The 22,794-nt window shown below is 41.2% G+C and overlaps 1 long non-coding RNA gene across 1 annotated transcript in view; it reads left to right on the top strand.

Moving 5' to 3' along the window:
• The first annotated feature begins 987 nt into the window (after positions 1-987).
• The window catches only part of LOC118901310, a 104,896-nt gene continuing 83,089 nt past the window's right edge, over positions 988-22,794 (top strand). Inside the window, exon 1 of the long non-coding RNA XR_005021328.1 lies at positions 988-1,075. This is a non-coding gene — a long non-coding RNA (uncharacterized LOC118901310). The remainder of the gene's footprint in view (positions 1,076-22,794) is intronic.

Here is a 22,794-nt window from a genome sequence, read left to right as displayed (position 1 = left end):
AAAGAAGATGTGGCACATATATACAATGGAATATTACTCAGCCATAAAAAGAAATGAAACAGTTATTTGTAGTGAGGTGGATGGACCTAGAGTCTGTCATATGGAGTGAAGTAAGTAAGAAAGAGAAAAACAAATACCGTATGCTAGCACATATATATGGAATCTAAAAAAAAAAAAAAACAGGTTCTGAAAAACCTAAGGGCAGGACAGGAATAAAGACGCAGACGTAGAGAATGGACTTGAGGACATAGGGAGGGGGAAGGGGAAGCTGGGACAAAGTGAGAGAGTGGCATGGACATATATACACTACCAAATGTAAAATAGCTAGCTAGTGGGAAGCAGCTGCATAGCACAGGGAGATCAGCTCGGTGCTTTGTGACCACCTAGAGGGGTTGGGATAGGGAGGGTGGGAGGGAGACACAAGAGGGAGGAGATATGGGGATATATGTATATGTATAGCTGATTCACTTTGTTGTAAAGCAGAAACTGACACACCATTGTAAAGCAATTATATTCCAATAAAGATGTTAAAATTTTTAAAAAATGTTTTAAAAGATGCCTCTTAGGTACCAATCACTGAATAATCTGTTACACCCTCAATTTACTGGGCAGTTTCACAGCAAGTAGAAAAGCATAGCATCCCTACTCTTTAACAAAAATCTAAATAATGTTTGGTAGGGACAGTGGTGTACTCTGCCCATCAAATAATGTAATGTCATCAATACTATTCTATTTTACTATTACTACTTTCAACAAATTGGCAGAAGGCACTTTGACAGTCATTTGGTGTTCCACACACACACATGTAACCTGGCTCCCGTGTGATTGCAGAGTCTGTCAGTGGTGACGTGAATAGAAGGAGCTGGGGCAGCTTCTGTGGGGAGAGCCAAATCTCAGTCCTCTCACATTTCATCCTGGCTGCCGACAAATCTCCCCTCCGTGTAGGGAAGGGCATTTCTGCTGATGTCCTGTTTTCTTTTTCGCCTCCTCACCCTGACATGACCTTGGGAATACAGCTCCCTGAAGCAGGAGTTCTTCCCACTCTGCTTTAGAGTATTCAGGCTCCAACTATAAGGTATTGATTAAAGCATGGACTTGCTTGTGTTCACATCAAAGACGTTTTGGATGTAAAGGTCGGTGGGAAGTAAATTATTGCTATTTTTTCCTGAATTACTGTTGTAGATGTTTTGAAAATTGTAGTAAGGAAAGTGAGTATCATTCTTGAGTGATAACCTTGTCCTTTTCATGTATTTTCTTTATATATGTATACACACACACACACACATACATTGGCACATATTGTGCTTTTATAAAATTGGAGGTTTCCTGCTTTTTTCACTTAACAATTTATCATATGCATTTTCTCATATCACTCCTTTTCTAAAACATGATTGTTAATGACTGCAATCATATGCCTGTCCCATAATTTTTTAACCATTCCCTACTGACAGATATGAAGGCTCTTCTCACGTTTTTGGTCATATAGATAATGCTGTGATAAACATTGTTGAACATAAATCTTTGTTTATGCATCTGATTCATTTTTTTAATTTTTAAATTAATTTTATTGATTCCTAGAAATTAAATAACTAGGTCAAAATAGAAGAAGTTTAAGGCAAATTCCCTGCCACCAAAGTTAACACTAGTAATGATGACAGCAGCTGTTTGAAAGTGCCTGTTTCACCACAGCCATTTTATGAATGGATATAAGATGTTCTCATGTGGGGGAAAAAATAGAAAAAATGACACTGGTGTATTTAATTTAAAGTGTTTTTTTTTTAATTTACAGTTTGAGTCTTGAACACCTTATATGTCCTTTAGCCACTATCATGAATTGGCATATCAGTAATTTGCCCATTGTTGTATTAGGAAAAGTTTATTATTGATTTATGAAGGCCCTTTATATAATAAATGAAACCCTTTGAAAGTGATATAATTCTAAAGACTTTCCTAGTTTGTTCCTTCCCTTTTAATTTTTGTTTTTGGGTTTTTTTAAAAAAAGCATGCTTTTTGAGGGAATTCTGCATCAAAATTAATAGCAAATATTTGGAAGTCCAATCTGAGATCAAATCCTGGCTCTGCTTCTTACTAGCTGTGTCTTTCAAATTATTTAACTTCTTTAAACCTCAATTCCCTATTTTTAAAATCAATGTAATACCACCAATGTGATAAATTTATGATAAAGAGTAAATATAATAATAATAATAATAATCTTAACATTTGTGTCAGGTATTATGTACTCTTTTACATGGTGCATTTATTTTTAATTTTATTGAAGTATAGTTGATTTAAAATGCTGTGTTAATTTCTGCTGTACAGCAAAGTGATTCAGTTACACATATATACATTCTTTTTCATATTCTTTTCCATTATGGTTTATCACGGGATATTGAATATAATTCCCTGGGCTATACAGTAGGACCTTGTTGTTTATCCATCCTATATGTAATAGTTTGCATCTGCTAATCCCAAACTCCCAATCCTTCCCTCCCCTACCCCCTCCCCTTTGGCAACCACAAGTCTGTTCTCTATGTCTGTGAGTCTGTTTCTGTGTCTTAGATATGTTCATTTGTGTCATATTTTAGATTCCACATATAAGTGATATCATATGGTGTTTGACTTTCTCTTTCTAACTTACTTTACTTAGTATGATAATCTCTAGGTCCACTCATGTTGCTGCAAATGGCATTATTTCATTCTTTTTTATGGCTAATATTCCATTGTATATATATATACCACATCTTCTTTATCCATTCATCTGTCGATGGACATTTAGGTTGCTTCCATGTCTTGGCTATTGTAAATAGTGCTGCAATGAACATTGGGGTGCATGTATCTTTTCGAATTATAGTTTTGTCTGGATATACGCCCAGGAGTGGGATCGCTGGATCATATGGCAACTCTATTTTTAGTTTTCTGAGGAACCTCCATTCTGTTTTCCACAGTGGCTACACCAATTTACATTCCCATTACATGGTACATCTTGTTTAATCCTCACAACAGCCTTATTAGGAAATCTTCTGATATTAGGGCATATTAATTATGATAGAAAATGCAAATTCAGGGCTCTGGGGAGTCCTATAGTAAAAACAACCTGGTAAGCTTTGTTTATCTCAGCATCTGCCAAAGTTATTTAATCACAGAAACTCTTTTTTCAGGCCATGAATATTATACAGTACTGGCATTTCAAGGAGAAACTTATTTTAAAATTAAATTTTATTTTGAGATAATTGCATATTCACATGCAGTTTTAAGAGATAATACAGAGAAATCCCATGTGCCCTTTACCAGTTTCCCCCAGTGACAACATCTTGCATAACTATAGGACAGTATCACACTGAGGACATGGCCATGGATGCAGCCAAGATACAGAGCACTTCCCTCACCGCAAGGATCCATCCTGCTGAACTTCTACAGCCATGCCCACTTCTCTTCCACCCACCCCCTTTTCTTTATATCTTCTATTTCTTTGCTGAGCCTTTCTATTTTTTTCATTTGTTTCAACCATAGTTATAATTGTTCTTTGGAGGATTTTTATCCTGGCTGAGTTAAAATCTTTGTCAGTTAATTCTACCATTTCCATGATACTGATGTCTTTTTCATTCCACTTGTGATCTTTCTGATTCTCGGTATGATGAGTGATTTTTCAAGTACACCCTGGATATTTTCATATTATGTGATGAGACTCTGGATCTTACTTAACCTTCTATTACTGACTTTTTCTGGCCCTGCTCCAGCACGGGAAGCTGGGGGGCACTGCCTCATTTGCCAGAAGAAGGGAGAAGTCCATGTTTCCCACTCAGCTTTCATTGACACTTAGGGAGGTTGGGGGGCTCCTCGTTACTGCTGGGCAGAGACAGCAGTTCAGCTCCCCGTGTGGTCGCACGTGGGGGGCAGGGGCGGTTGACAACTCATTACTGCTGGTGACGGTGACGTGGAAGCCTGGCTTCACTCCCACTTCCTCTGACATCATCCCTGAGGAGGAAGAGGGTGCCTCCTTCCGGCCAGGGGGAAATGCAAGTCCAGGCTCCCGCATGGTCTCCGTGGACACAGCAGGAGGGTGGGAGATGGGGGCAGCTCATTGCCTAGTGGGATGAAGGTCCCAGCCCCTGCTTGTCCTTCTCTGACACTACCCCAGAAGGGGCATTAAGGTGCTCATTACAGCCTCTCAAGAGTGAAAGTCTAGGCTCCCCACACAGCCTTTACTGGTGCGAGTGAGAGCGGGGCCACAGTTTTTCTTGTGCTCTTGGCTAGAGGAGAGTGGTTACAGTCTAGAAGTTTTTTGTCATGCGAGGCTGTCGCTTTCCTGCAGCTTTGACTAGAGACAGCAAGTTTTTGTTGGGATCCTTTTGGTCCGTGTCTGTTGGCATTTCTAGATTGCTGGCTTCTTTAGCTCCAAATCTGGGATATACGAGGCAAAAAGAAACCTTAGGAAACTAACCACTGTGTCATTCCTCAGGTCCCATGCTCCCCTAGGTGGTCTGCCTTTTCTCTCCACCTTTCAGAGTTTTGTTTTATAAATAATGTCCAGGGTTTTTAGTTGGAGAAGTAGGGCAGAGGAGTAGGGCAAAGCATCTTTGCTCCATCTTCCCTGAAGCAGAAGCCTTTCCAGGGCACGCTTTGAGAAATGCTCTTTATCATGCTTTGTCATTGAGTTGCAACATCCCAACATGTTCAAAGTACTTTGTTACTTATAATGCATAAAGCGTCAAGGCTTGCAAATGATTTACTCTTTGATAGATCAGAGAAGGTACAAGGTTATCCCACCTTTCTGGTAGTTTTTGTAGGATAACCAACCACCCCAACACTTCGCAGCTTGAAACAAGGACCATTGATTTAGCTCATGGCGGGGCAGAAATTTGGGCTGGGTTCCACTAGGCACTTAAATGTGTCTGTGGTCTGCGGCGAGTCAGCTAAAGCCCACTCCTTGGCTGGGTTCTCTCATATCTGGGGCTCCAGCTAGATGACTGGGCTGACTCAGGGCTGGTAAACGTGGTGTCTCATCCTTGCAGCTCACACAGGGAGGTCACAGATCCAGCGGAGAAAGCAGAAGTGGGTGTGGCCTCTTGAGGTCTAGGCAAGGCTCTGGCGGTCACTTTTACCTCCTTCTCATGGCCAAGCAAGGCATAAACCAGTCCAGATTCAAAGCGTGGGGGAAATAGACTCCACGTGTTGGTGGGAGAAACAGCAAAGTCACTTTATAAAGAATGTGGTTTACAGGGGGAAGGGTCAAGAACTGTGGCCAGTTTTCCAACTTCTAATATCCCCATAATAATGTCTTCTCAACTTGCATTTTCTAACATGTTTTCTTAGTAGGAAAAAAGTTGTGGCCAGTAATTGCTCATAACCACTGGATAAACTCTTGGGAGAATGTCCCATGTATGAGCGTCACTGGTGATAGCAGGAAACAGCTGATAGCCAGTCAGGGTGACTGACCTAAAATGCAAATCCGATCATGTCACTCATGAACTTAAGACTCATAAATGACTTCCCAATGTCTACAAAGAACTCCAAACTCAGCATAACCCATAAGGCTGCCTGTGTCCTCACCAACCTCCCACCTCTGGCTCTTCATTCCAGTATACGGATCTGCTCACTGCTCCCTTGCACCCACTGTGTTATTCCAGACTTTTCCCTACCCTTTGTGCTATTTCTTCTGCCTGCAATACCCTTCCCCACCTGCTCCTCAGCCGTCTTCTGTCAGGCTCACTCTCCCTCCTCCGTCCAGGCTTAGCATATGGGTCATGCCCTTGAGTGAGACTTCTCTGCCCACCCCTTTCTCACAGGCTGGATTTATTGACTCATCTCTGTGCTCAAAACGTGCCTTGTGCATCGTGCTAATTGAGTACTTGTTATATTATATGGAAATTTTGCATTTTTAAGTCTGGCTTCCCCACTAGACTGTGAATTCCTCCAAGACAGAAAGCCTATTCTCACTTAACTTTGTAGCTGCAGTGCCTAGCACAGTGCGTATAATACTGAATAAATAATATAGCAGGTGGTGGTGGTACCCCCATCCATATCTCTGGGGCCTTACCACTTTCCCATGCTCTGGGTGTGACTTCCAACTATTGTAGGCTCATGGCAATTCTAGCTGTTCTCAAAATAATTCACTATGCATGTCTTCAGATAATAAGAGATGGGGCAAGATGCTTCTATTTGAAGATGATCTAAAAAGAAAATACAGTGATTTTTATATGCCTCGACCAAACAAAAAATGAATTTATAATAATTGTTTATGGGGTGAGGCATGCTTTGGTTTTAGTGGTGAAGGACTCAGCTTTGGAATCAGAGTGATCTGTGTTCAGATCTCCTTCTCATTAGATAGTCAACCTAGACACAGAACCCAGCCTCTAGTTAACTTCATCTGTAAAATGGAGCTGATATAACTGAGTCGCTGTGAGAATTAAATGATATAATCCTTGCAGACTGCATAAGCACATAGAAAACTGTTATGATTGTTTTTGTTTTTAGAATGGTTATGGCTAGAAATTTACAAATCTATACATAATCTGAAAAGAGAAATTTGCAGAGGTCATACAGTGGAAAATCAAGGCTGTTCATTGTAAACCTGGAAAAGTGATCTTGCACAGAGTCACAAAAAGGCTAACTTCTTACATTTCAGAATGTCTAGGACCTATTGATCTTCAGCCCTTTTGCAAGTTAAAGGTATTGAGTGAAAGGGAGCCATTGGTCTTTAGAGTTACAGTTTGGTGGAGTCTCTGCAGGAGAGGGTGTGTGGGTGGGTGGGTGTGTGTGTGTGTGTGTGTGTGTGTGTGTGTGTGTTTTAAAGAAGTGGAAACCTCTGCTAAATGCTCTGTAAACAAGCTTTGTTGGATTAGCAGAACCTGCAGAAAATGTGGTGACTGAAACCAGAACCATCAGTAGACTCTAGTATGCTGTAGTTTTCAACCCTTCCAAAAAGCCTCATGTAAAACAGATCTCTGCAAAGCTGCTCTGTTGGAAGAAGGAAGAACATGTGCACTCTGCTTTCCCTTAATTCCCCCACCCCATCCCCACCCCTCCATGTGGGTAAAAGGAACTGGGAGACCCGAGTTCCAGACCCAAGTATCCCACTCCCCTGGCTATGTGTGATCTTGAACAAGTTCCAGCCTCTCTGCTTTCAACTGCCTCATCCATAAGATGAAGAGACCTTGTGGTGCCTTCCATTCTATAGCTATAATTTTCAAAGTCTTCCCATCAGCTTTTTTCTGGAGCTCCCTCCAGCTTCTCTGAGTTGAAGTTCCACATTTGGCCTCCGCCTTTGGCAAGGACTGTGCTTTTCCCTTATCCAAGAAGGAGTCAGAATTTTCAAAGTAACTGATACTGTATCTAGCGCTCTAGATGAGATTATAGGTTGTGCCTGCCAAGTCTGCATTGTGGTTTGGGAGAAATTTTAGGAGAAATAAACACTGGGAGCTGCAGATGAGGAACTAGTGCTAAGAATGCAAGGGGCAGGCTTTCTGTGAATGATGATAATAATGTTGATGCCATTAAACAAGCAACAGGCATCTATAGGTAACAATCAGCACTAATTGTATTTAAATCTGCACCTCAGACACTTTTGCTACAGTATAAGAACAGGGATCCTCAATTTTGACTTAGGATTTAAAATTCCAGATGTCCCCTCACCCCTACCCCACTGACACACAGAAATTTCAAATTCAGTTGACGTGGGTAGGGCCTAGTTTTTTGTACTCGGGGAATTCTGAAGTCAGCCAAGTTTGAGAATCACTGTGTTCAGAGAGCTAATGTGCCTGTCTGCTTCTTCCTCAAGGCAGACATTTGCATATACCCATCAAAAGCAAATAAAACTGAAATCCTTTTATCATCTACCTGACTAAATCAGCTTTCAGTGACTGTCATTACTGTTTCAGTATTACCTAACCCTGCTCGGCACACAACAAAGTTAATATTTACTCTGTTTACAAAACAGTTCAATAAGTACTGAAACCACAGCACACAGAAGAGAATTTGCTGCATCATGATCTCGTTTGAATTCTCTGATGGCGGTTCAGTGGTCTGTGTGACAGAGTTCAGGGACTTTGGACTATCTGAGCTTCAGACTTTCCTGGATTGTAGCTTCTAATCTTCAAGAATGTGACTTAAAAGAAAAAAAAAAAAAACAACTTCGGGGAAGTGGAATACTATCACTCCTGCTCAAGTGTGTTCCCTGGCACTGGAAACCTTGTTTACTTGCTCTCCAAAAAGGATTGTCATCCCTGGTTCCAGCGCTGCACTCCCAGCAGCTGTCCCTAAATGATTAATGCAAGCAGGCAGATAAACCTTGGGTCATTCCTAAATTGGAGAACTACCTGCAGATTAACACACTAGCTTAACCTTGTTTGACTGGGATTGAAGATTTTCTCAGATATCTGTCTGACATCACCGAGGGGCTAAGGCTGGACTTATGCTATAGCATACCTCTATCAGTGCTGATTCAATCACTCATTTGCTTAACTCAGTCAACAAGCCCTGATTTCCAAGTGATACTTCTCAGAAGACTGCAGAGTGGCCTCAGAAAGCGATGCCTGCTCTCTTCCCTGCTACTAAGACGAAGAAAACCAAGTGTCAGATATGGAGAATTTCAATGAAGGGATCTACTAGTTGGATCCTGTCTGTACAGGGTTTTCAAAGTTTGCCTTTTCTGAAACACATAATATCTCCCAATTTTGAAAAAGAGTACTCAATAAGTGTTTTTAGAAGAAATTAAAATATTTATTCTTTTTGCTTCAATAATTCCAGTCCTGGTGCTTTATAATCTGCCTTTTCCTCTTCCATGCTAGAAGAAAGGAAGGAAGGAAGGAAATATGTTACACATAGAGATGTGCTTCAAACAATACTGAGATTAGTTAACTAAATTGTTATATGTCAATTGGATGGGCTATTATAAAATTGATTATGAGCAGTATAGAATAACATGAAAGTGCTAATGTTTGTGTGAAAAAAAGCAAAATACAACAATACATCTATACTGCACATTGTAAATGAATGTATATGAATAAGAACTAGCAAGAAATATAGAAAATAAAAAGTTGATATTTGGTAGTTGTGAAATACTGAGGGCTTTTATTCATTTTCAAAATGTCCATGAATGCTGTTACAATATAGTTTGTGCAATAAAAAAGTAACATTATTTTCTCCTTTTTACAAGAGTTTAAATGTTCTCTTATAAGATTAATCTAACACTTAAGTGTACTTTAAAGTGTATAAACTCATCCTATTCTGTGAAGGCTTGTAGCTTCTTGAAGATTTCATATATATATAATATTTAATATTTATAACATGGGTAGAATATATATATCATTATCCCTTGTTTGATGGATGAAGGCTCAGAGGTGCTGGGACATGAATGGTTTGACCAAGGTTGTTCGTTTATCAATGACAAGCAGGAGTCAAAGGAAGAACACCATAAATCCTTGAGTGCTGAAACTAAATCCAATTCCCAACCTATACTGCATTTTTCAAAGAGCCAAGTGGGGTACCACATACTCAATGAGAACTTGGTGAACGCTGATTTTTTTTTAAGTGCTGGAATTAGTGTAGCAGAAGAGAGTGTTAGCCAGTCTTCCTGACTCCAGCCTCACCTCTGTCTAACTCATCATACACATACGATTGTGAGATGAATCTCAAAATAGGGCTTTTGGGCTTCCCTGGTGGCGCAGTGTTTGAGAATCTGCCTGCCAATGCAGGGGACACGGGTTCGAGCCCTGGTCTGGGAAGATCCCACATGCCACGGAGCAGCTGGGCCCGTGAGCCACAATTACTGAGCCCGAGGTCTGGAGCCCGTGCTCTGCAACAAGAGAGGCCGCGATAGTGAGAGGCCCGCACACCGCGATGAAGAGTGGCCCCCGCTTGCCACAACTGGAGAAAGCCCTCGCACAGAAACGAAGACCCAACACAGCCATAAATAAATAAATAAACAAACAAACAAACAAATAAATAATACATGCTTCTTTAAAAAAAAAATAAGGCATTAATCAGGTCACTGCCCTACTCAGGAACTAATAATGACTACAAGTCAATAGTTCAGACTCTAGATGCTGCCTTTTGGGGCCAAAACTCCACTCTATTCCACTTCAGCTAAACTTTTTCCTTAAAACTATCTGGAGTCTCTCTCTCCACTTTCCAGTCCAGCCAAGCTCCCTAATACTTTTCATTTGGTGGATAATCCCCTACAAGAGGTTTCAAATTTTGTGTTTCTCATTTTTTTGTTAATCTAAAAAGAAAAAATTTTTGTTTAAAATCTGGGTTCTCTGGATGACCCCTTGTCATTGAGTGCTGACACTCAGTGTTGGTGCCTGGATTCCTTGTCTGTACTTAGGATCACATTGGCATTAAGGAGAACATTTTAATTGCTGTGGGCTGATGTGAAAAGAACAGAGGCAGGAACAGGACACAATAATGACACGCTAGCGCTATGTGAAGGCCACATGTCACTGTGCTCCTTTTAAGTAAAGCTTCCCGGTAGCTGGGTTGGAGCCGTGTGGTGGGAGAGTGTCACACATGTATACATCTGCCAAAAGCTTGCACTGTGGCATTTACCTTTTAATCACAGAAGCATCAATTTGGCTACTGTAAAACATCATCCATCAAAATAAATTAACCTATTTAAACCAAATATTACTGGTTTTGTCGTTTTGCTATTTAATTGTGAATTTGCTTTGGTTTATAAATGCTCTAATGCCTTTGGTTATAGTTCCAGTTACTGTGGGTGAGTAACAAATTACTCCCAAATTTACTGGCTTAAAATAACACTTTATGATTATCTCTCAGGGTTCTAGCAATTGATTGCGGTTAGCTAGGCAGTTCTTGCTAGGGGTCTCTCACACAGCTACTGTCAGATGGTGGCTCGGACTGACTTATCTGAAGGCTGTCTCACATGTCTGGTGCCAGAGCTGGGAAGACTGGAACGGCTGGGGCTCCTTGGGCAGGTATTTCCAGTTCTGTGCTCTCCCCACGTGGTCCCATGGTAGCTTCATGGTAGCCTGACTTCTCACAAGGTAGCTCAGGGCTCTAAAGGTGATAGATAGATAGATAGATAATAGAGCAGCAGACAGACTGCATCCCATTTTCTAATTTAGTATCAGAAGTCACATAGTCTCACTTCTACCACATTCTACTCATTAGAAGCAAAACACCAAGGCCAGCCCACATTCCAGGGGAGCTGAATTAGACTCTCTACTTTTAATTAATTTTATTTATTTATTTATTTATTTATTTATTTATTTATTTATGGCTGTGTTGGGTCTTTGTTTCTGTGTGAGGGCTTTCTCTAGTTGCGGCAAGTGGGGGCCACTCTTCATCGCGGTGCGCGGGCCTCTCATTATCGCGGCCTCTCTTGTTGTGGAGCACAGGCTCCAGACGTGCAGGCTCAGTAATTGTGGCTCACGGGCCTAGTTGCTCCGCGGCATGTGGGATTTTCCCAGACCAGGGCTCGAACCCGTGTCCCCTGCATTGGCAGGCAGATTCTCAACCACTGCGCCACCAGGGAAGCCCAGACTCTCTACTTTTATGGAAGACGTGTCTGAGAATTTGCAGACATGTTTAAAACCACCACAGTTACACAGTTCCTTCCCTTTCTTATCTGCTTATTCAAATTCTGTCATCCCTTGCAGCCAGGTCAAATGTCCCCAATCCCCTGCCACACCTCAGGTTGCTCCAGATCTCAGTCACTTCTCCTCTAACAAAAATCCCACAGTCTATGGTCTGTATCACAGAGATAAACCTTTAATTGTTTTCTGCCTTGTATTGTTTTGTTTCTGATGACAGTAACAAAAATGATAACAGCCACTATACATAGATGATCTAACGACATTAAAATCCTCATGCGGGTTCTGTAGGGGGTGCCTTACTAGCTCCATTTTACAGTTGAGTTCATTGCCCAAGGTCACTTCAGCTGGGCTGGAGTCTGACTCCTGAGTCCCTTGTCTTAAGCACTATGCTATGTGCTGCTTCCTGTAATTTAAGTCATATTTGTGGGTTATTACTGGGAAGCATAAAAGGCAAAAAAAAAAACAGAAAAGAAAAAAAGGGGAAGGGAAGAAATAAAAGAGACCTATGAAGAGTAATGTCAGAGGAAGGACCCGGGCCCCCTGGTTCACCACCCCACCTCCGTCACCCTGTCAGTCTCTCCACCTTCGAACTAACAGTCATAAAATGTGCCTGCATCCACCGTGACATTTGGTAGACAAAGACATTTTGCAAATGTAAATGCTAAATGTGCACAGTAACAACTCAGAGATGAAAGGTGAGTGGAGAAGCTGAACTCTCCAGCTAAAGTGCCTGACACTGATTTATTGTTAAGTTCAGGAAGACCATAAACCCAACAGCCATTCGAGTGCACACTCAAGATGGCCTATCACTCATCACATTTGGGACAATTTAAAGTCTTCATTTAAATAGCTCTCTGGAAGAGAATCTCTGGAAACAGGACAGATTTTCAGTGTTACCCTCAGCAAGTGAATTCCCATAATACGCAGGACCGTTTCTGGAGGTTCGGAACTACTTAAATAAGAACTGATAAATAAATTCCATACGAATTTATCACTGCTGGAGTGCTTTACATTAGCAAGGGGACTGCAACTTGCTTTGTATTAACCTAATGAGCAGAATTTAGTAATTGAACCAGACTTGGAAAATGCCTGCCCATTAGGAGAGGCACCACAACTTTTCCACTAGGACTCTGAGGCCCATCCATTAGTATGATTGCACAATGATGAAAATGTATCTAAGTATCTAGTTATGTCTTCAGTTATATTTGTGACATGCAAACTGGGTTGCCCTGCCAGAAATCTGAGAGCTGGACAGTTTGTGACTGCCGTGGAGCTAAATTTAAAAGCTATTTTTCTTTTTTTTTTTTTAAACATCTTTATTGAAGTATAATTGCTTTACAATGGTGTGTTAGTTTCTGCTTTATAACAAAGTGAATCAGATATACATATACATATGTTCCCATATCTCTTCCCTCTTGCATCTCCCTCCCTCCCACCCTCCCCATCTCACCCCTCCAGGTGGTCACAAGGCACCGAGCTGATCTCCCTGTGCTATGCAGTTGCTTCCCACTGGCTATCTATTTCACATTTGGTAGTGTATATATGTCCATGACACTCTCTCACCCTGTCACATCTTACCCCTCCCCCTCCCCTATCCTCAAGTCCATTCTCCAGTAGGTCTGTGTCTTTATTCCCGTCTTGCCACTAGGTTCTTCATGGCCTTTTTTTTTTTTTTTTCCTTAGATTCCATATATATGTGTTAGCATACTGTATTTGTTTTTCTCTTTCTGACTTACTTCACTCTGTATGACAGACTCTAACTCCATCCACCTCATTACAAATACCTCCATTTCATTTCTTTTTATGGCTGAGTAATAGTCCATTGTATATATGTGCCACATCTTCTTTATCCATTCATCCGATGATGGACACTTAGGTAGCTTCCATGTCCTGGCTATTGTAAATAGAGCTGCAATGAACATTGTGGTACATGACTCTTTTTGAATTATGGTTTTCTCAGGGTATATGCCCAGTAGTGGGATTGCTGGGTTGTATGGTAGTTCTATTTGTAGTTTTTTAAGGAACCTCCATACTGTTCTCCATAGTGGCTGTATCAATTTACATTCCCACCAACAGTGCAAGAGTGTTCCCTTTCCTCCACACCCTCTCCAGCATTTATTGTTTCTAGATTTTTTGATGATGGCCATTCTAACTGGTGTGAGGTGATACCTCACGGTAGTTTTCATTTGCATTTCTCTAATGATTAATGATGTTGAGCATTCTTTCATGTGTCTGTAGGCCATCTGTATATCTTCTTTGGAGAAATGTCTATTTGTCTTCTGCCCATTTTTGGATTGGGTTGTTCATTTTTTTGTTATTGAGCTGCATGAGCTGCTTGTAAATCTTGGAGATTAATCCTTTGTCAGTTGCTTCATTTGCAAATATTTTCTCCCATTCTGATGGTTGTCTTTTGGTCTTGTTTATGGGTTCCTTTGCTGTGCAAAAGCTTTTAAGTTTCATTAGGTCCCATTTGTTTATTTGTGTTTGTATTTCCATTTCTCTAGGAGCTGGGTCAAAAAGAATCTTGCTGTGATGTATGTCATAGACTGTTCTGCCTATGTTTTCCTCTAAGAGTTTGATAGTGTCTGGCCTTACACTTAGGTCTTTAATCCATTTGGAGTTTATTTTTGTGCATGGTGTCAGGGAGTGTTCTAATTTCATACTTTTACATGTATCTGTCCAATTTTCCCAGCACCACTTATTGACGAGACTGTCTTTTCTCCACTGTATATGCTTGCCTCCTTTATCAAAGATAAGGTGACCATATGTGCGTGGGTTTATCTCTGGGCTTTCTATCCTGGTCCATTGATCAATATTTCTGTTTTTGTGCCAGTACCAAACTGTCTTGATTACTGTAGCTTTGTAATATAGTCTGAAGTCAGGGAGCCTGATTCCCCCAGCTCCATTTTTCGTTCTCAAGATTGCTTTGGCTATTTGGGGTCTTTTGTGTTTCCATACAAATTGTGAAATTTTTTGTTCTAGTTCTGTGAAAAATGCCAGTGGTAGTTTGATAGAGATTGCATTGAATCTGTAGATTGCTTTGGGTAGTAGAGTCATTTTCACAATGTTGATTCTTCCAATCCAAGAACATGGTATATCTCTCCATCTATTTGTATCATCTTTAATTTCTTTCATCAGTGTCTTATAGTTTTCTGCATACAGGTCTTTTGTCTCCTTAGGTAGGTTTATTCCTAGATATTTTATTCTTTTTGTTGCAATGGTAAACGGGAGTGTTTTCTTAATTTCACTTTCAGATTTTTCTTCATTAGTGTATAGAAATGCAAGAGATTTCTGTGCATTAATTTTGTATCCTGCTACTTTACCAAATTCATTGATTAGCTCTAGTAGTTTTCTGGTAGCATCTTTAGGATTCTCTATGTATAGTATCATGTCATCTGCAATCAGTGACAGCTTTACTTCTTCTTTTCTGATTTGGATTCCTTTTATTTCTTTTTCTTCTCTGATTGCTGTGGCTAACACTTCCAAAACTATGTTGAATAATAGTGGTGAGAGTGGGCAACCTTGTCTTGTTCCTGATCTTAGTGGAAATGGTTTCAGTTTTTCACCATTGAGGACAATGTTGGCTGTGGGTTTGTCATATATGGCCTTTATTATGTTGAGGAAAGTTCCCTCTATGCCTATTTTCTGCAGGGCTTTTATCATAAATGGGTGTTGAATTTTGTCGAAAGCTTTTTCTGCATCTATTGAGATGATCATATGGTTTTTCTCCTTCAATTTGTTAATATGGTGTATCACGTTGATTGATTTGCGTATATTGAAGAATCCTTGCATTCCTGGGATAAACCCCACTTGATCATGGTGTATGATCCATTTAATGTGCTGTTGGATTCTGTTTGCTAGTATTTTGCTGAGGATTTTTGCATCTATGTTCATCAGTGATATTGGCCTGTAGTTTTCTTTCTTTGTGACATCTTTGTCTGGTTTTGGTATCAGGGTGATGGTGGCCTCATAGAATGAGTTTGGAAGTGTTCCTCCCTCTGCAATATTTTGGAAGAGTTTGAGAAGGATAGGTGTTAGCTCTTCTCTAAATGTTTGATAGAATTCACCTGCGAAGCCATCTGGTCCTGGGCTTTTGTTTGTTGGAAGGTTTTTAATCACAGTTTCAATTTCAGTGCTTGTGATTGGTCTGTTCATATTTTCTATTTCTTCCTGGTTCAGTCTCGGCAGGTTGTGCTTTTCTGAGAATCTGTCCATTTCTTCCAGGTTGTCCATTTTATTGGCATAGAGTTGCTTGTAGTAATCTCTCATGATCTTTTGTATTTCTGCAGTGTCAGTGGTTACTTCTCCTTTTTCATTTCTAATTCTATTGATTTGAGTCTTCTCCCTTTTTCTCTTGATGAGTCTGGCTAATGGTTTATCAATTTTGTTTATCTTCTCAAAGAACCAGCTTTTAGTTTCATTGATTTTTGTTATTGTTTCCTTCATTTCTTTTTCATTTATTTCTGGTCTGATCTTTATGATTTCTTTCCTTCTGCTAGCTTTGGGGTTTTTTTGTTCTTCTTTCTCTAATTGCTTCAGGTGCAAGGTTAGGTTGTTTATTCGAGATGTTTCCTGTTTCTTGAGGTAGGCTTGTATTGCTATAAACTTCCCTCTTAGCACTGCTTTTGCTGCGTCCCATAGGTTTTGGGTCATCGTGTCTCCATTGTCATTTGTTTCTAGGTATTTTTTGATTTCCCCTTTGATTTCTTCAGTGATCACTTCGTTATTAAGTAGTGTATTGTGTAGCCTCCATGTATTTGTATTTTTTACACATCTTTTCCTGTAATTGATATCTAGTCTCATAGCGTTGTGGTCGGAAAAGATACTTGATACTATTTCAATTTTCTTAAATTTACCAAGGCTTGATTTGTGACCCAAGATATGATCTATCCTGGAGAATGTTCCATGAGCACTTGAGAAAAATGTGTATTCTGTTGTTTTTGGGTGGAATGTCCTATAAATATCAATTAAGTCCATATTGTTTAATGTATCATTTAAAGCTTGTTTCCTTATTTATTTTCCTTTTGGATGATCTGTCCATTGGTGAAAGTGGGGTGTTAAAGTCCCCTACTGTGATTGTGTTGCTGTCGATTTCCCCTTTTATGGCTGTTAGTATTTGCCTTATGTATTGAGGTGCACCTATGTTGGGTGCATAAATATTTACAATTGTTATACCTTCCTCTTGGATCGATCCCTTGATCATTATATAGTGTCCTTCTTTGTCTCTTCTAATAGTGTTTATTTTAAAGTCTATTTTGTCTGATATGAGAATTGCTACTCCAGCTTTCTTTTGATTTCCATTTGCATGGAATATCTTTTTCCATCCCCTCACTTTCAGTCTGTATGTGTCTCTAGGTCTGAAGTGGGTCTCTTCTAGACAGCATATATATGGGTCTTGTTTTTGGATCCATTCAGCCAGTCTGTGTCTTTTGGTGGGAGCATTTAATCCATTTACATTTAAGGTAATTATCGATATGTATGTTCCTATTCCCATTTTCTTAAATGTTTTGGGTTTGTTATTGTAGGTGTTTTCCTTCTCTTGTGTTTCTTGCCTAGAGAAGTTCCTTTAGCATTTGTTGTAAAGCTGGTTTGGTGGTGCTGAACTCTCTCAGCTTTTGCTTGTCTGTAAAGGTTTTAATTTCTCCATCAAATCTGAATGAGATCCTTGCTGGGTAGAGTAATCTTGGTTGTAGGTTTTTCTCCTTCATCACTTAAATATATCCTGCCACTCCCTTCTGGCTTGCAGAGTTTCTTCTGAGAGATCAGATGTTAACCTTATGGGAATTCCCTTATGTGTTATTTGTTGTTTTTCCCTTGCTTCTTTTAATATGTTTTCTTTATATTTAATTTTTGACAGTTTGATTAATATGTGTCTTGGTGTGTTTCTCCTTGGGTTTATCCTGTATGGGACTCTCTGTGCTTCCAGGACTTGATTAATTATTTCCTTTCCCATATTAGGGAAGTTTTCAACTATAATCTCTTCAAATATTTTCTCAGTCCCTTTCTTTTTCTCTTCTTCTTCTGGGACCCCTATAATTCGAATGTTGGTGTGTTTAATATTGTCCCAGAGGTCTCTGAGACTGTCCTCAGTTCTTTTCATTCTTTTTTCTTTATCCTGCTCTGCAGTAGTTATTTCCACCATTTTATCTTCCAGGTCACTTATCCGTTCTTCTGCCTCAGTTATTCTGCTATTGATCCCATCTAGAGTATTTTTAATTTCATATATTGTGTTTTTCATCGTTGCTTGGTTCCTCTTTACTTCTTCTACATCCTTGTTAAATGTTTCTTGCATTTTGTCTATTCTATTTCCAAGATTTTGGATCATCCTTACTATCATTATTCTGAATTCTTTTTCAGGTAGACTACCTGTTTCCTCTTCATTTGTTAGGTCTGGTGTGTTTTGACCCTGCTCCTTCATCTGCTGTGTGTTTTTCTGTCTTCTCATTTTGCTTATCTTACTGTGTTTGGGGTCTCCTTTTCACAGGCTGCAGGTTCGTAGTTCCTGTTGTTTTTGGTATCTGTCCCCAGTGGCTAAGGTTGGTTCAGTGGGTTGTGTAGGCTTCCTGGTGGAGGGAACTAGTGCCTGTGTTCTGGTGGATGAGGCTGGATCTTGTCTTTCTGGTGGGCACGTCCACGTCTGGTGGTGTATTTTGGGGTGTCTGTCACCTTATTATGATTTTAGGCAGCCTCTCTGCTAATGGATGGGGCTGTGTTCCTGTCTTGCTAGTTGTTTGGCATAGTGTGTCCAGCACTGTAGCTTGCTGGTCGTTGAGTGAAGCTGGGTCTTGATGTTGAGATGGAGATCTCTGAGAGATTTTTGCTGTTTGGTATTACATGGAGCTGGGAGGTCTCTGGTGGACCAGTGTCCTGAGGTTGGCTCTCCCACCTCAGAGGCACAGCCCTGATGCCTGGCTGGAGCACCAAGAGCCTTTCATCCACACGGCTGAGAGTAAAAGGGAGAAAAAATAGAAAGAGGATATAATATAGTGAAGTAAAATAAAGCTATTATAAAGCAAAGCTATACAGATAAAATCTCACCCAGAAGCATATACATATACACTCACAAAAAAAGGAAAAGGGGAAAAATTAATATATCCTGCTCCCAAAGTCCACCTCCTGAATTTGGGATGATTTGTTGTCTATTCAGGTATTCAACAGATGCAGGCACATCAAGTTGTTTGTGGAGTTTTAATCCGCTGCTTCTGAGGCTGCTGGGAGAGATTTCCCTTTCTCTTCTTTGTTCACACAGCTCCCAGGGTTCAGCTTTGGATTTGGACCCGCCTCTGCATGTAGGTCGCCTGAGGGCGTCTGTTCCCCACCCAGACAAAACGGGGTTAAAGGAGCAGCTGATTCGGGGGCTCTGGCTCACTCAGGCCACGGGGAGGGAGGGGCACGGATGCGGGGCAAGCCTGCAGCGGCAGAGCCTGGCGTGACGTTGCAGCAGCCTGAGGCGCGCCGTGCGTTCTCCCGGGGAAGTTGTCCCTGGATCACGGGAGCCTGGCAGTGGCGGGCTGCACCGGCTCCCGGGAGGGGCGGTGTGGAGAGTGACCTGTGCTCGCACACAGGCTTCTTGGTGGTGGCGGCAGCAGCCTTAGCGTCTCCTGCCCGTCTCTGGGGCCCGCGCTGATCGCCGCAGCTCGCGCCTCCCTCTGGAGTTCGTTTAGGCGGCGCTCTGAATCCCCTCTCCTTGCGCGCCGCGAAACAAAGAGGTAAGAAGAAGTCTCTTGCCTCTTCGGCAGCTGCAGACTTTTTCCGGGTCTCCCTCCCAGCCAGCTGTGGTGCGCTGATCCCTTCAGGCTGTGTTCACGCTGCCAACCCCAGTCCTCTCCCTGCGATTGACTGAAGCCCGAGCCTCAGCTCCCAGCCCCGCCCGCCCCGGCGGGTGAGCAGACAAGCCTCTCGGGCTGGTGAGTGCTGCTCGGCGCCGATCCTCTGTGCGGGAATCTCTCCGTTTTTCCCTCTGTGCCCCTGTTGCTGTGGGATCCGCGCTGATAGCCGCGGCTCGCGCCCGTCTCTGGAGCTCGTTTAGGCGGCGCTCTGAATCTCCTCTCCTCGTGCACCAGGAAACAAAGAGGGAAGAAAAAGTCTCTTGCCTCTTCGGCAGCTGCAGACTTTTTCCCGGACTCCCTCCCAGCCAGCTGTGGCGCACTAGCCCCTTCAGGCTGTGTTCACGCCGCCAACCCCAGTCCTCTCCCTGGGATCTGACCTCCGAAGCCCGAGCCTCAGCTCCCAGCCCCACCCGCCCCGGCGGGTGAGCAGACAAGCCTCTCGGGCTGGTGAGTGCTGGTCGGCACGGATCCTCTGTAAGGGAATCCCTCCGCTTTGCCCTCCGCACCACTGTGGCTGCGCTCTCCTCCGTGGCTCCAAAGCTTCCCCCCTCTGCCACCCGCAGTCTCCACCCACAAAGGGGCTTCCTAGTGTGTGGAAACCTTTCCTCCTTCACAGCTCCCTCCCACTGGTGCAGGTCCCGTCCCTATTCTTTTGTCTCTGTTCTTTTTTCTTTTGCCCTACCCAGGTACGTGGGGAGTTTCTTGCCTTTTGGGAGGTCTGACGTCTTCTGCCAGTGTTCAGTGGGTGTTCTGTAGGAGCAGTTCCACGTGTAGATGTATTTCTGATGTATCTGTCGGGAGGAAGGTGATCTCCGCGTCTTACTCTTCCACCATCTTCTCTCTCTCTAAAAGCTATTTTTTTTAACCAAAATTATTAAGGAAGGCAGAGAGGAGTAAAGTAAAATTAAGTTGAGGACTAAAGGGAATACAGCATAGTGGTTAACAGGGCAGCTTTGGGCATCTCTCTCTCTGCCACTGGCTAGGCACATGACCTAGAACCGCTAGCAGTCCCCTCATTTGTCAATTAAAGACAGCAATAACCCAGTTGCTTTGAAAATTAAATGAGAATTTCCACAGAAGTGCTTAGAACAGTGCCAATCACAAAATAAGTGTTCAATAAATTATTGTTAATGCTTTCATCTGGAAATAAATTTAAATGACACTTATTCTATCTTCTGTTAGCAACAATGGGTTTATTTAACCTTTTGTGACTTGAAAAAACCTTTAAGACTCTGATGTAAAACCACAGTCTATTTCTCAAGATAATTGCACGTGTATACACACTAAATATTTTGCAACTTTAAGCTCAAGCACTCTCTGGAGTCTAAAAAGTTCTGCTCTCACCTATCTTTTCATTCTTCCTTTCTGTTATTTTTAAGTTCTGTGGCTATCCATGTTTTACCACTGCCTAATTAGTCTTCCTTAACGGCAGCTTCCGGAAGTAAGAAAGCCAACGCTAAACCTATCATGTTTATATTTAAGACTTGAGAAAATTTCAGATCAAGGTAATCAGGCAATCAAAAAATTATAGGCAACTCAACGATAAGAAAGCCAACAACTCGATTAAAAAAATGGGCCAAAGACCTCCACAGACACTTCACAAAAGAAGATATACAGATGGCAAATAAGTATATGGAAAGATGCTTCACATCATATGTCATCAGGGAAATGCAATTAAAACCACAATGAGATACCACTACACACCTATTAGAATGGCCAGAATCTGGAACACTGACAATACCAAGTGCTAGTGAGGATGTGGAACAGCAGGAACTCTCATTCATAGCTGATGGGAATGCAAAATGGTACAACCACTTTAGAAGACAGTTTGGCAGTTTCTTACAGAACTAAACATACTCTCACCATACCATCCAGCAATTACACGTATTGTTATTTGCCCAAAGGAGCTCTAAACTTATGTCCACACGTAAACCTGTACATGGATGTTTATAGCAGCTTTCTTCATAATTGCCAGATCCTGGAAGCAATCAAGATGTCCTTCAGTAGGTGAATGGATAAATAAACTGTGGTACAAGCAGACAATGGAATACTATTCAATGCTAAAAAGAAATGAGCTGTCAAGCCATGAAAAGACATGGAGGAACCTTAAATGCATATTACTAAGTGAAAGAAGCCAATCTGAAAAGGATATATACTGTATGGTTCCAACTATATGGCATTCTGGAACATATAAAACTATGGAGACAGTAAAAAGATTAGTGGTTGCCAGGGGTTAGGAGTGAGAAGGATGAATAGGTGGAACCCAGAGGATTTTTAGAGCAGTATAACTACTCTATATGATACTATAATGGTGGATACATATCATTATACATTTATCCAAACCCTTAGAATATACAACACCAAATATGAACCCAAATGTAAACTATGGACTTTGGGTGATAATGCTCTGTAAATGTCGTTTCATCGGTTGTAACCACTGTACCATCCTGGTGGGTATGTTGTTAATGAGGGTGATTAGGCAAGAATAGATATGGGGAGTATATGGGAAATCTCTGTATCGTCTACTCAATTTTGCTGTAAACCTAAAACTTCTCTAAAAAGTTAAAGTCTATTTTTAAAACTTACATACTGTTTAAGGCTTCTTAGCCCCTTTCGAAAAGAGTTGATAGTATAGAACTCATAACACATTAGCTCTTAGTCGCTGTATTAAAAATTACAGTTCCATAACCAGGACAGTTCTCAGAACATATTTAGACTACGAGGTTGATACTGAACTCATTATCTTCAACAAATTCAATCCTCTTCCTGCATTTTCCTTCTTGAATTGTTGGGTCAATCATTAATTCATTTACCCATTCAGCAACTATACTAAGTCCTGGAAAGGAATAGGAGAACAAATCAGACCTACCCTCAGAAGCTTAAAGTCTAGAGGAGAAAGATAGCTAAGCAAATGAAGGGTTCTGAGGGCTATAAAGAAAATATGTACCAGATTGGGTAGTGGGGTAAATTGGATAATTTTTCCCAGGTATTCCATCTGTCCATGCAGCTTGCTTTAGCCAAGGGCTTTTTTTTTTTTTTTCAATCTTCAAAATATTTTATTACGAATTACAGTACAGCGTTTATAGAATGTTTCCTGTTGTTCTCTAATACATACATTGCTGAATGAAGCACTGCTAATTCCTGGCAGTCTCCCACATGACTATAACTTCTATAATAATTTCAACCACTTAGAGTTACAGAAGAAATCTCTAACAGGCAGTGGAGTGGAAACGGCCAGACACTGTGGCCAGTGGGCTCTTGACTGGTGAACAATGACATTGTTTTCTCCAGAGGTTGAAATCCACATCTATGGCTGACAGCCCACCAAAAGCTGGGACCCAAATTTGTACAGAGACAAGATAGAGTGGAGAGAAAACAGCACCCAACAACCCAGAAGCCACTACATCTTA

This window comes from Balaenoptera musculus, chromosome 9, assembly GCF_009873245.2.
Source record: "Balaenoptera musculus isolate JJ_BM4_2016_0621 chromosome 9, mBalMus1.pri.v3, whole genome shotgun sequence".
In the NCBI taxonomy this organism is placed as follows: domain Eukaryota; kingdom Metazoa; phylum Chordata; class Mammalia; order Artiodactyla; family Balaenopteridae; genus Balaenoptera; species Balaenoptera musculus.
This window is presented reverse-complemented; position numbering and strand designations above follow the sequence as displayed.